The 15,238-nt window shown below is 38.0% G+C and overlaps 1 protein-coding gene and 1 non-coding gene across 2 annotated transcripts in view; one reads left to right on the top strand and one right to left on the bottom strand.

Moving 5' to 3' along the window:
* LOC133629694 (partitioning defective 3 homolog) overlaps positions 1-15,238 on the top strand; it is a 799,726-nt gene that overhangs the window by 64,384 nt on the left and 720,104 nt on the right. The window lies entirely within an intron of this gene.
* trnaw-cca (transfer RNA tryptophan (anticodon CCA)) lies at positions 10,111-10,182 on the bottom strand. Its single transcript has one exon. It is a non-coding gene; the product is annotated as a tRNA-Trp (tRNA).

Below are 15,238 nucleotides of genomic sequence, written 5' to 3'. Positions count from 1 at the left end.
GTGCTTCCATAACGAGTCTACTGACAGATATAAATTAGAACTAAGGTTGTACGGTATACCGGTACTAGTATAGTATGGCGCTACTAAATAATCAAAAACGGTACTATACTCTGTTTGAAAAGTACTGTTAAAATGTGGGATTTGTGGACCTTTTTAAAAATGTCCCATTCTTTTCAATGGGAATTTCATGGAAATTTGGGAATTCCGGGAAAAGAGGGATTTTTTTGGAAAATGGTAAAAAACTAGAATTTTCTGAATGGTGTTGGAATTTTTCAAAACGGTCAAGAAATGTTGAAGTAGTAACATTTTTAATTGAGAAATAGCATTACGGAATTCCTGGAATTTCAGGAAATTCTGGAATTTTTCCAGTTCAAAAAACAAAGGTTTTTTTCCTGATTAAGAGGAATGTTTTGACGGTGGGGCGGTTGAAGTGGGTTGAAAAATGTGTATTTAGACAGAACAAAGGGTGAAAAAAGGTTTGAAAATACGGGAATTTTTTCTAACTTGGAAAAATAATAGTTTGAATGTCCAGGATGAGTGGAATATGTTGAAGGTGCAATGGTTTGAATCGGTTGAAAAAGGTGGAAATGGTGGAATTTTGAAAAATGGCCAATTCATTTTAAATGGGGAAAAATGTACCGGAAAAACCTGGAATTCTGGGAAATCTGGGAATTTTTGAAATTTGTCAAGGGAAAGCCCGCCATTCCTGAATAGGCTGAACAGTTTGAAGTTGGAACGGTTTGAATCAGATGAAAAATGTGAAAAGTAGAGTGCGCCAAAATCTGGAGAAAAAGAAGTACACATAGATGAATTTTGCTGTAGAAAAACCATATTATTTATTATTGTGTGAATGTGTGGAGCATTCACACAACAATCATAATATGGCTCCTTGACTCCAGACTATATAATGCATATGTTCCTTTTTGACTGTACTTAAATGTATAATGTATTTATATTATTCACATGTGAATAATGCTGTATAATAGACTGTATTTATATTATTCACATGTGAATAATGCTGTATAATAGACTGTATTTATGTTATTCACATGTGAGTAATGCTGTATAATAGACTGTATTTATGTTATTCACATGTGAATAATGCTGTATAATAGACTGTATTTATGTTTTTCACATGTGAATAATGCTGTATAATAGACTGTATTTATATTATTCAAATGTGAATAATGCTGTATAATAGACTGTATTTATATTATTCAAATGTGAATAATGCTGTATAACAGACTGAATTTATATTATTGACATGTGAATAATGTTGTATAATAGACTGTATTTATATTATTCACATGTGAATAATATAAATACAGTCTATTATACAGCATTATTCACATGTGAATAATGCTGTATAATAGACTGTATTTATGTTATTCACATGTGAATAATGCTGTATAATAGACTGTATTTATATTATTCACACGTGAATAATGCTGTATAATAGACTGTATTTATATTATTTACATGTGAATAATGCTGTATGATAGACTGTATTTATATTATTCACATGTGAATAATGTTGTATAATAGACTGTATTTATATTATTCACATGTGAATAATGCTGTATGATAGACTGTATTTATGTTATTCACATGTGAATAATGCTGTATAATAGACTGTATTTATGTTATTCACGTCTGAATAATGCTGTATAATAGACTGTATTTATATTATTCCCATGTGAATAATTCTGTATAATAGACCGTATTTATATTATTCTTATGTGAATAATGCTGTATAATGGACTGTATTTATATTATTCACATGTGAATAATGCTGTATAATAGACTGTATTTATGTTATTCACATGTGAATAATGCTGTATAATAGACTGTATTTATATTATTCACATGTGAATAATGTTGTATAATAGACTGTATTTATATTATTCCCATGTGAATAATGCTGTATAATAGACTGTATTTATATTATTCACATGTGAATAATGCTGTATAATAGACTGTATTTATATTATTCACATGTGAATAATGCTGTATAATAGACTGTATTTATATTATTCACATGTGAATAATGCTGTATAATAGACTGTATTTATATTATTCACATGTGAATAATGCTGTATAATAGACTGTATTTATGTTATTCACATGTGAATAATGCTGTATAATAGACTGTATTTATGTTATTCACATGTGAATAATGTTGTATAATAGACTGTATTTATATTATTCACATGTGAATAATGTTGTATAATAGACTGTATTTATATTATTCACATGTGAATAATGCTGTATAATAGACTGTATTTATGTTATTCACATGTGAATAATGTTGTATAATAGACTGTATTTATATTATTCACATGTGAATAATGCTGTATAATAGACTGTATTTATATTATTCACATGTGAGTAATGCTGTATAATAGACTGAATTTATATTATTGACATGTAAAAAATTACCTAAATGTTTATTGTCTATTGTGAGCAAACTGTGGTGCTGAATTTCCTCCAGGGATCAATAAAGTACTTTCTATTCTATTCTATTGACAGTGGAGTCAGGCAGCAGTTGTACACAAACAGACAAACAAATTCTGGGCCATTTTGGTTTGTTCATCTTTATTCCCTGCAAGCCCTGATCTTCTACCTTATCATTATTTCCGTCACTAAAGAATCAGTCTGTATAACTTCTCTAAAAAGGCAAAGAAACTATATTAGTGTTTTGCCGTGTCAGCATATCCTGACTCACATGTGCAAGATAATTGACCGATCCAGTTGTGGTGGTGTGGATGAGCAGATGGCTGAAATGTGGTGTTCCCTGAGGGGTGTGGTGCTAAATCAGTTCTGTGTAACATGACACCACCTTAGGATTCTGCTGCTAATAGTACTTACCGTCCTCGCATCAAGTGTCTTGTCAGCACGGGCCCAAAGATGATCAATTGTGTTGATCCATTACAAGGTTGTCTATCAGTCACAATCATTACGAGAGACAAGAAGACAAAAGGTTTTTGGTTTTTGTTTCGCTTTCTAACATGTAAAAATGGTCTTGTTCTAGGTGGCTAGCAATGCAGCTAATTGTAGCAATCAATTCTACCTATAAATGACTTTAAAAATGCATTCAAAAACTGTCAATACTTAATTTACGCTGTGTAATAACCAAACTGTACAACATTGTAATCGTAAGAGTGAACACTGAGGAACTATTTTTTCTAGCATAGTACTTCAGTATTAGCCGTAGAAGCTAACTTCAGCAAGAGATAAGATAGCTGCTTAGTCAGCAGAAACGTGTTTGAGTGTGTAATACACAACACTGTGATAGGACAGCAATCTGTACTGAGTGAGAAACATGAACAATCATATTACAGTATCTGTAAAGTATTATTTCATGTTTTGTTTGTACACAGCTAGCCAGACAGTGTATGTAGTGTAGTTGTAATAACACACATGATGTGTATCATAATCAATATCAAGTGACTCACTACATGGACAGTTGTTTGTCTGGTCCAGCCGACCGGGGACCTTTTTTCCCCGTTTTATTTGGGTAAGCACTCCATTTATATCAAAATAGCTTGTCTCCAAGTTCCATATTTTATAGCACCAAAGTCACTTTCACCTCACTCTCTAGGCTTCTTTCTGCTCCAACGTCTCACTCTTCCTTCATGCTTGCTTCTATAAGCAGCAGTATATTCAGCTTCAAAAAGATAAATCCTCATTTGTCCAAAAATAGTCGTCTTTGTTGTCTGTTACCAAGTCTGCCATGATTAGAAAACACACTCGTGTTTGTTGCTGGAAGTGAGGAGTGCGCTGCTATGGAAACATAAATCAATGCACCAAATAATTAGTTCTGGCAATGATTAAAATGACCAAAATACAGTAAATATTGTACATATTACATATTGTTATGAAGGTGTCTGTTACTACATTATATATATACTTGCAGTGTGTATATTGTACATATTACATATTGTTATGAAGGTGTCTGTTACTACATTATATATATACTTGCAGTGTGTATATTGTACATATTACATATTGTTATGAAGGTGTCTGTTAATACATTATATATATACTTGCAGTGTGTATATTGTACATATTACATATTGTTATGAAGGTGTCTGTTACTACATTATATATATACTTGCAGTGTGTATATTGTACATATTACATATTGTTATGAAGGTGTCTGTTACTACATTATATATATATACTTGCAGTGTGTATATTGTACATATTACATATTGTTATGAAGGTGTCTGTTACTACATTATATATATACTTGCAGTGTGTATATTGTACATATTACATATTGTTATGAAGGTGTCTCTTACTACATTATATATATACTTGCAGTGTGTATATTGTACATATTACATATTGTTATGAAGGTGTCTGTTACTACATTATATATACACTTGCAGTGTGTATATTGTACATATTACATATTGTTATGAAGGTGTCTGTTACTACATTATATATATACTTACAGTGTGTATATTGTACATATTACATATTGTTATGAAGGTGTCTGTTACTACATTATATATATTTACTTGCAGTGTGTATATTGTACATATTACATATTGTTATGAAGGTGTCTGTTACTACATTATATATATTTACTTGCAGTGTGTATATTGTACATATTACATATTGTTATGAAGGTGTCTGTTACTACATTATATATATACTTGCAGTGTGTATATTGTACATATTACATATTGTTATGAAGGTGTCTGTTACTACATTATATATATACTTGCAGTGTGTATATTGTACATATTACATATTGTTATGAAGGTGTCTGTTACTACATTATATATATATACTTGCAGTGTGTATATTGTACATATTACATATTGTTATGAAGGTGTCTGTTACTACATTATATATTTACTTGCAGTGTGTATATTGTACATATTACATATTGTTATGAAGGTGTCTGTTACTACATTATATATTTACTTGCAGTGTGTATATAAAACATTGATGGAGGCTTTTGAAGTTGTATATGTTCCTGGATTTTCTGAAGTTATATATCATTTCTTTGCCATAAGCCCAACATGAAAAGCCTGGCCTGACTAGCTGCCTGGCTAATTGGTTAGTGATGTATCATTACGATACCACTAAATGAGATTCTCACGTTATCGTCTTCCTTTTAATTAGAGAAACCTCGTTTTGCTGCAGCATTTTCAGATCCTTATGAGACCGCCTCTGTTCATCAGGACCAGATGCTGAACTTTCCCTTGTCCTGAAACATAATGTGTGGATTTATCATCCAGAACTGAACTTTTCTGGAACTTTTAAGCATTAATTTGCTATTATTGCTGCTTATTGCACAATATACCTTGTTGAGATGTTTGAATTATACTTTTTTTTTTTATATTAAGAATGACCAGCAACAAATCTAGCACCTTTTTTTAAAAATGTTATATCCTAATTTTCAATGCATCACTTGTCAATAGTGCACAAATATTAGGCTAAGAACATCCATTCATGCTGTAACGACCCGTTTTATGTTTGTGTGGTTTTGATGTTCATTTTCCCCATTATCGCAATTGGCAAACACACCGTCTGTGCCTGAAAGCGGATTGACGGAGAATGAGGAAGTGCAGTTGTGTGTGTGTGTGGGTGTGTGTCTGTGTGTGTGTGTGTGTGTGTGTGTGTGTGTGTGTGTGGGGAAGCACGGAGACAAAAGTGTTTGCACGCTAGGTAAACCCTGTTGGATTTGGGCCAGTTGTCAGCATCAGATTGGCAATAAGAGTTAAAAATAGCGCCAGACTTTTTTGTCACTTCTTCTGGGGGATGTTATACATTATATTACTTCAATTTGTTGTCACTTATTTGTTAACCCTGACACGGGCAGTGTTGGCGTTAACACACTTTTTGTGTCTTTTTACGCATTAAAATCAGAAAGGACGCTCATTTCCGGAAGTCCGCGCGTCCCTGGGACACGTTTTTTTTTACCGACCATACCTTCTCTGGGTCAAAACTCCGGTTTGCTTGTTTTTTTTAGATTATCGCTTTCCGCCGGTGTTTTGTTTTGTTTATATTTGCCGGTGTTGTTGTGTGATTGCCTGCCAAAAAGTGATTTCCTAGGCGGGAGCGCGCACCGCCGGCTAAACCTGCATTGCTTTGCTTAGTCTGTCCACAGTGGACTACTAGGTGTGAGACAAACACTTTATCTTCCTGGTTTTTGTAACATTACTTGTCTGACATTATTTAAGCCTTTATCGTGTCCAGAAAATCAGTGGTCCCCAACCACCGGGGGCGGACCGATTGGTACCAGGCCGCACAAGAATTAAAAAAAAACAAAAACAAAAAAAAAAAACAATTTTTTTTTTTTTTTTTTTTTTAATGAAATCAACATAAAAAACACAATATATACATTCTATATCAATATACATCAATACAGCCTGCAGGGATACAGTCCGTAAGCACACATGATTGTATTCATTTATGTAAAAAAAAAAAAAAAAAAAAAAAAAAAAAATTATATAACCCCCCCCCCCCCCCCTCCCCACACCGGTCCGTGGGACAAATTTTCAAGCGTTGACCGGTCCGCAGCTACAAAAAGGTTGGGGACCACTGCAGAAAATGACAGTTTGTCTTTTCTGTGGTATTAATGAGATTTAAAGGAGTGTTGTTAGTCCCATGTTGATGTGATAAAACCTCTTTCTTGTTTGGAAGATACACACAATTGTAACCTCATGCACATAATAAATATTCATAAAGTGTTTGGATGTATTCATTTATGCAAAATGTTCATTAAATGTAATATTGCCTGTCAAAAAGTAATTACACATTGCATATTTACACACGCATATTTGACTAGAATACACTTATGAGCATTACATATATCAACATCGAGTACTTACTGTACTGTTTACTTGTTCAAATACCCTTTGCAAAGATACATTTGACACATCTCATCTCTGCATATTTTACTAGCATATCCTAATGAGCATTACATATATCAACATCAACTACCTACTGTACTGTTTACTTGTTAAAATACCCTTTTTAGAGCAAATATCTACCCAGACGACCACTTTGCTGCTGCCAAAAATGTATTTCAAGTAATATTTTGATCCTGACACATCTCATCTCTGCATATTTTACAAGAATACCCTTAGGAGCATTACACATATCTAAATGTTGAAATACACTTCATATCAATTTTTGGCAGCAGCAAAGTGGTCGTTTTGGTAGATATTTGCTCTAAAAAGGGTATTTTAACAAGTAAACAGTCCAATAGGTACTTGATGTTGATATATGTAATGCTCATAAGGATATTCTAGTCAAATATGCAGAGATGAGAAGTGTCTGTGGTCCTCGTCAGCCAGAGAACTTTGATTTTGGGGCGTGAATGAATGTTTATAACTGAATACATGTACATTTATTTATATGCGTACACATTTGTTTTCTTTTGTATAATTTCTTTAATAAATGAAGTGACATTCATGACAACCTTTTTCCAAAACACAATATAGAATGTGAGACATAACAGGCCAAAGCATACATTTATCATTTGTTTTCAAAATGCTTACAAAAAAGTGGGACCCCAAAAATGTGCTGTGGGACCCCATTTTTATGACTTGGTGGGGTCCCTGGTACCCCATTTTGAAAATTCCTAGCGCCAACACTGCATGGGCATTCAATTTGTTTAAAGTGGCATTAAATGAGTGTGGAGGAGGGCCGGCGGCAGGTGAGTGGATTGCCCAGCTGGGGCTGATTGTCTAATCACCTGCCGCCCTTATTAGCAGCAGCCGGGCCGAGACATGTGGTTGGAGTTGGAGTTGGAGCCAAGAGCAGAGACACGCTGGACTGAAAAGTCTTGAATATATATTGCTGGAAAGCAAACCATACTTGTGTATAGGGTTGGGTATCGTTTGAATTCGTAAGATTCCGATTCCGATTCCTGACTATTCTCGATTCCGATTCTTCTTGTACCATGCCGGGATCAATGTGTTTGACAGGTAGTACCTGGAAGGTGGTATGTATTTTGGGTTGAGAATTTTCACCATATCCCTGCAAACATAAACAAACATGTAATGTTGCTGTTACTGTTTAGCCCAGTATCAATTAGATTAGCTCTAACGTTATTGCTTAACTAACCTAAATGTTGGAGATTCCACCTCTGAAAAGGGATGCAGTCTTTTGACTATGTGTGCAGTGACCTTTCTGTGGCACTCTTCCGTCTGTGGCACCGACATCTTCCCCATTGCCGCTACGGTGAACGGAGTACGCTGAGCACATCGCGGAGCCTGGCTAGCAGGTTGTAAATTGTCTATGAAAAAATATGCGGGCTAATTTGTTAGCTGCCTCAACGTTAGCACAAAACACATTATTTATCCATCCATCCATCTTCTTCCGCTTATCCGAGGTCGGGTCGCGGGGGCAGCAGCTTAAGCAGGGAAGCCCAGACTTCCCTCTCCCCAGCCGCTTCGTCCAGCTCCTCCCGGGGGATCCCGAGGCGTTCCCAGGCCAGCCGGGAGACATAGTCTTCCCAACGTGTCCTGGGTCTTCCCCGTGGCCTCCTACCGGTCGGACATGCCCTAAACACCTCCCTAGGGAGGCGTTCTGGTGGCATCCTGACCAGATGCCCGAACCACCTCATCTGGCTCCTCTCGATGTGGAGGAGCAGTGGCTTTACTTTGAGCTCCCCCCGGATGGCAGAACTTCTCACCCTATCTCTAAGGGAGAGACCCGCCACCCGGCGGAGGAAACTCATTTCGGCCGCTTGTACCCGTGATCTTGTCCTTTCGGTCATAACCCAAAGCTCATGACCATAGGTGAGGATGGGAACGTAGATCGACCGGTAAATTGAGAGCTTTGCCTTCCGGCTCAGCTCCTTCTTCACCACAACGGACCGATACAGCGTCCGCATTACTGAAGACGCTGCACCGATCCGCCTGTCGATCTCACGATCCACTCTTCCCTCACTCGTGAACAAGACTCCGAGGTACTTGAACTCCTCCACTTGGGGCAGGGTCTCTTCCGCAACCCGGAGATTGAACACATTATTTATTGCATGCATATTGTTTTACTTACCGGATTCGGACTGCAGTGCAGTCACCGAGGTGCCAGGCTGGGCGTCGGAGCCAGAGGAGGACGGTCGGCGCAGCGCGTCGAAGACGGGACACGCATTTATTTGTACTCCATGAACTCGGAGGTGCTTAATCATGTTCGACGTGCACCCTCCTAAGCACGAGACAGTCCTGTCGCACGTGTTACATTTCGCCGATATTTCATTTTTTTTAGTAAAACCGCCGACGCCTGCTATCCATGCTTGACTGACTTGCTCGGCTACATAGGCTCGGCTATGCTAACACTTCCGGCGGTGGGCGCTTCTTCGTTGGTGTTCAGCGGCTTCTTCTTCCGGTCGGCGGACTTATTCTTTTGTTTCCGGTCGGCGGGCTGGGTATCGAAACTAGGAATCGAAATTTAAACTTTTTAACGATTCCGGGAGAATCGGAAAGTTCGTCCCGGTTCCAATCGATACTCGATACCCAACCCTACTTGTGTATGACAAATAAAAGACTTGCTCCAACCTGTATACCGGGCTCGAGAATATCTGTCAGGAGAACCCTCACAGCAGAGAGACTTCCACAATGAGATTTTCTGATACCGACAGAAACTGCTAGATTAAAGGCAAGGAGATCCAACTAGGATCCTGTGTGAATGCAACTTCTACCTTGGCCAACGCTCAACCTGAAAACACGCCAGTCAGTCTTTAAAAGTCATCAGAGCGCTGCGAGCCTCACGACATAAAAATGTATAAAACCGGTATCAAATTGTTGCCCCTTTTTGATGCAAGACGACCTAACTGGGTCAAGATTTCCCATTTAAGATTTTTCATGATTCTTCCTGCAAACACGTACGGTGGCACCAGGTATCATTTTACTGTGTGACTCACTCTTAGTCCATCCAGACCTTGTTGATGCGATCTTTAAATGATAACTGACACCTGTAATCATGTTTTTCTGCTCTTGTGCCGCTAACTGAGGAGATAGAAGCATAACGCGGTGTAGTTTGACACTACAATAACAAACAGAAATCTGACAGTCAGTCAAATCCAAGTACCGGGTCTCATCTTTCTGAATGGAAGTGAGCTCGCAAGATGGTGGAAAATGTTGACCCCGACGTGATTTGAACACGCAACCTTCTGATCTGGAGTCAGACGCGCTACCGTTGCGCCACGAGGTCCTCGGTCTCTCTCTTGGACACGGTCTCCCAGCCAAACTCCCCTACAATACCAGATACCGTAATTTCCGGACTATAAGCCGCTACTTTTTCCCCTCGTTCTGGTCCCTGCGGCTTATACAAGGGTGCGGCTTATATACGGCCTGTTCTTCTCCGACACCGACGAAGAGGATTCCGGTGGTTTTAGTACGCAGGAGGAAGACGATGACACAATGATTAAAGACTGACTTTTCATATACCGGTAGGCTGGTTATTTTGATAACGTACAGGCGAGCACTTTGTATTACTTTGCACCGTTGTATTATTTGTACTCTGCACGAATGCTGTTCGCCATGTCGAAGATGTGAAAGTTTGATTGAATGATTGAAAGATTTATAGTTAATAAATGGGACGCTTTGCGTTCCCAAACAGTCATCTCTGTCCCGACAATCCCCTCCTTGGTAGCAGGAACCCCTATATACTACGCTAATTACACATCAAAACCCTGCGGCTTATAGTCGGGTGCGGCTTATATATGGAGCAATCTGTATTTTCCCCTAAATTTAGCTGGTGCGGCTTATAGTCAGGTGCGGCTTATAGTCCGGAAATTACGGTAATAGGCTTTTGTCTGGCTGGGGTGTGTGACGCAATGACCGGTCTGCATGTCTCCTCACTTTCTATCCTGGATCAGATAAGCTGATACTTGATCAAGACGTGGTAGATGTCATCCCAACTCCTACACTTTTGAGTTTTACACTCGCTCCAACTTGAACCACACTCGGTAGAATGCAAACCTGGTCAAATTCACGACTAAGAAAGGCTAGGGGCGGGTACCCAGTTTGGTATTTTGATTGGTGCGTCGGTACTAGTGAGTCCCTAAAGTCAAACCTCACCAATCTTTGATAGTTTGTCTGCACGTGACATAGGGCCATACTTGCCAACCTTGAGACCTCCGATATCGGGAGGTGGGGGGTGGGGTGTCGGCGTGGTCGGGGTGGGGGGCGTGGGGCGTGGGGCGTGGTTGGGGGCGTGGTTAAGGGCGTGGTTAAGAGGAGAGTATATTTACAGCTAGAATTCACCAACTCAAGTATTTCATATATATATATATATATATATATTTATTTTATTATACATATGAATAAAATGAATACTTGAATTTCAGTGTTCCGGAGGCTATCCAGTAGATGACAGCATTGTCCTGTTTAACTTCTCCGTTCATGAATGAGTATATCATTTCGGCCACCGTGTTCAATGGAGAAGTCTGTTCTACATATTTACAGGCAACATATCCCTTCCCCTTCGAACTGTCCTGGATGAACTGAAATTCTTGTTTCCATTCGTTTTGGAACTTGCAAGCGTATTTCTCCATCTTGCTCGTCGACGGCGTCGCCATGTCTGTAACTTCCTCGTTCTTCTGCCTCGTCTCCTTGTTGTGTGCGCAGTTGTGCACTCTACTCTCTAAAAGCCGTAGATGTTATGACGTCATTGGGCAGGCAAGCTGTTTATATTGTGGGAAAGCGGACGTGAGAACAGGCTGTCCCCACTCGATTCCGCATTGAGCTGGAGGGGACGTGGCCTCCAGCTCCGGCTGAATACCGGGAGTTTGTCGGGAGAAGATTTCTGCCGGGAGTTTATCGGGAGAGGCGCTGAATACCGGCAGTCTCCCGGTAAAAACGGGAGGGTTGGCAAGTATGCATAGAGCTCAAACAAAATGATCACAATTCAGGGTTTTCCCTAAACTGTGAAGATACCTGTGGTGGTGCGGGCGTGGTTATGGGCATGGTCACCATGACATCATTGAGTAATTTGCATAATTTGTTATATGATGATTTTCTTTAAAAAGGCTGAAAAATGTAAACAGACATTTTAAAACAAATCTGTCACTATGAATTAGTATTAACATGTATATGTTTGGGCCCTGCGATGAGGTGGCGACTTGTCCAGGGTGTATCCCGCCTTCCGCCCGAATGCAGCTGAGATAGGCGCCAGCACCCCCCGCGACCCCAAAAGGGACAAGCGGTAGAAAATGGATGGATGGATATATATGTTTGGTAACACTTTAGTATGGGGAACATATTCACCATTAATTAGTTGCTTATTAAAGTAACAAAGACTTAATTTAGAGTTATTTGGACACGAGGGGAACATATAAGGGTTAGGGCTAGGGCTAGGGTTAGGGTTACTAATAATTCTGAGGTTATTGAGTAAGTTAATGGCTTACTGGTTGTATAATATGTTACTAATTTGCATCTTAATCAGCCACTAATTAATGGTGAATGTGTTTCCCATACTAAAGTGTTACCATATTTTTTTTTATCGTTTAGCTATATTTTTATTTGTTACGATGTACTTTGTGGAGACTTTTCCAGACTTAATGAATTTTTTAAAATTAAAAACAAAACAACTCTAGTATCTTTTCGGTGTTATTATTGACTGTACTCTTGTTTAGAGACTCTACCTCTGTCCCTCGACATGACGTCACACTTGCTTGGCGCTGATGCTCTAGTTTCACTTTCCCTTCTAAAAAGCCGCCACTGTCCTCTTAATATTTGCATATTATGTAGATGGCTGTCCGCAGGTATATCTGCAATATTTGTAAAAATCACATCCACATCACAGACATGCTGACAATTCTCCAGACAGTCACTATGTTGTTTTTTGTACGTTCGTTGGTCAAGTTTTTGGTAAATCACTTGTCAATAGTGTACCAATAATAGGTTATATATATAAATTTGTACTGTAACGACCAACTAATGTTAATATTTTATGTTCTACCACTTTGTACCCTTAGAATCATCTTACAAAATCAGCAGATGATCACATGATTATTTTCCCCAGTTTTTATCCGTAGGATGTTAATACGTTCACGACACGATCAAAACTCCTCCGGTCTCAATATTTCTTTAACGAGGACTTCTGCTCTCCGGTTTTTTCATGGCAAAGCGGCCTGCTTGTCAATAAAGCTCTGACATCACTGCAAGCATGTCGAATCCAAACAGCGTCTGCTCGTGTTCTTCACCAGTGTGTCTTCGGGATTATGTTTTTTGTGGCTGAGCTGCTCTCAAAGAGTAATCCATCTGAAGAACAGGCCCAGATGATGTCTTTGCCAAACCGACATATGGTGTTTGAATCCCAGCAGGCACAAAACATTGAAACAACGTTGAGAACTTTGTTGAATTAGGTCCTGACGTTGAGCAACTCAAACATAACGTTGAAACAACATGCTTTTTGATGACGTTTAATCAATGTTGGGTTCTGACGTTAATTTGACCATTTAAATTTGGTTATTTCCCAACCAATTTTCTACAACACAAATACAACATTGAAATAACATACTTTTTGACAACGTTTAATCAATGTCGGGTTCTGACGTTGATTTCGCCATTTAATTTTGGTCATTTCCCAACCAATATTCTACAACAAAAATACGTTGAAACAACATGCTTTTTGACAATGTTTAATCAATGTCAGGTTGTGACGTTAATTTGACCGTTGAAATTTGGTCATTTCCCAACCAATATTCTACCACACAAATACAACGTTGAAACAACATCCTTTTTGACAACGTTTAATCAATGTCAGGTTGTGACGTTAATTTGACCGTTGAAATTTGGTCATTTCCCAACCAATATTATACAACGTTGAAACAACATGCTTTTTGACAACGGTCAATCCAAAGTTGGGTTCTGACGTTGATTTGACCGTTGATATTTGGTCATTTCCCAACTAATATTACACAACACAAACACAACATTGAAACAACATGCTTTTTGATGACGCTTATTGAATTTTGGGTTCTGATGTTGATTTAACATTGGAATTTGGTCATTTCCCAACCAACAACCTGAATCCAACGTTGGACATCGTCTCAATTTATAAATACAACTATTTCGCAACGTTGATTCAAGGTCAGTTTTAAAGGACATGTACTATATAATCAACATTGTGTCAATGTCTTGTGCCTGCTGGGATAGTTCTATGTTTTGCCTGTGTAAAGTGTTTAAATTCGTGGAAAAAAACGTATTTGGACACCTGACTATTCCGACGTACAGAACTTGTAGCTTTAACTACACTACCGTTCAAAAGTTTGGGGTCACCCAAACAATTTAGTGGAATAGCCTTCATTTCTAAGAACAAGAATAGACTGTCGAGTTTCAGATGAAAGTTCACTTTTTAATTGACCCCACAAATGTGATGCTCCAGAAACTCAATCTGCTCAAAGGAAGGTCAGTTTTGTAGCTTCTGTAACGAGCTAAAGTGTTTTCAGATGTGTGAACATGATTGCACAAGGGTTTTCTAATCATCAATTAGCCTTCTGAGCCAATGAGCAAACACATTGTACCATTAGAACACTGGAGTGATAGTTGCTGGAAATGGGCCTCTATACACCTATGTAGATATTGCACCAAAAACCAGACATTTGCAGCTAGAATAGTCATTTACCACATTAGCAATGTATAGAGCAGGGGTCACCAACGCGGTGCCCGCGGGCACCAGGTAGCCCGTAAGGACCAGATGAGTAGCCCGCTGGCCTGTTCTAAAAATAGCTCAAATAGCAGCACTTACCAGTGAGCTGCCTCTATTTTTTAAATGTATTTATTTACTAGCAAGCTGGTCTCGCTTTGCCCGACATTTTTAATTCTAAGAGAGACAAAACTCAAATAGAATTTGAAAATCCAAGAAAATATTTTCAAGACTTGGTCTTCACTTGTTTAAATAAATTCATTAATTTTTTTACTTTGCTTCTTATAACTTTCAGAAAGACAATTTTAGAGAAAAAATACAACCTTAAAAATGATTTTAGGATTTTTAAACACATATACCTTTTTACCTTTTAAATTCCTTCCTCTTCTTTCCTGACACTTTAAATCAATGTTCAAGTAAATTTTTTTTTTTTATTGTAAAGAATAATAAATAAATTTTAATTTTAGCTTCTGTTTTTTCGACGAAGAATATTTGTGAAATATTTCTTCAAACTTATTATGATTAAAATTCAAAAAAATTATTCTGGCAAATCTAGAAAATCTGTAGAATCAAATTTGAATCTTATTTCAAAGTCTTTTGAATTTCTTTTAAAATT

This window comes from Entelurus aequoreus, linkage group LG15 (assembly GCF_033978785.1).
Source record: "Entelurus aequoreus isolate RoL-2023_Sb linkage group LG15, RoL_Eaeq_v1.1, whole genome shotgun sequence".
Classification (NCBI taxonomy): Eukaryota; Metazoa; Chordata; class Actinopteri; order Syngnathiformes; family Syngnathidae; genus Entelurus; species Entelurus aequoreus.
The sequence above is the reverse complement of the archived record's forward strand: the minus strand, read 5'-3'. Positions and strand labels throughout refer to the sequence as shown.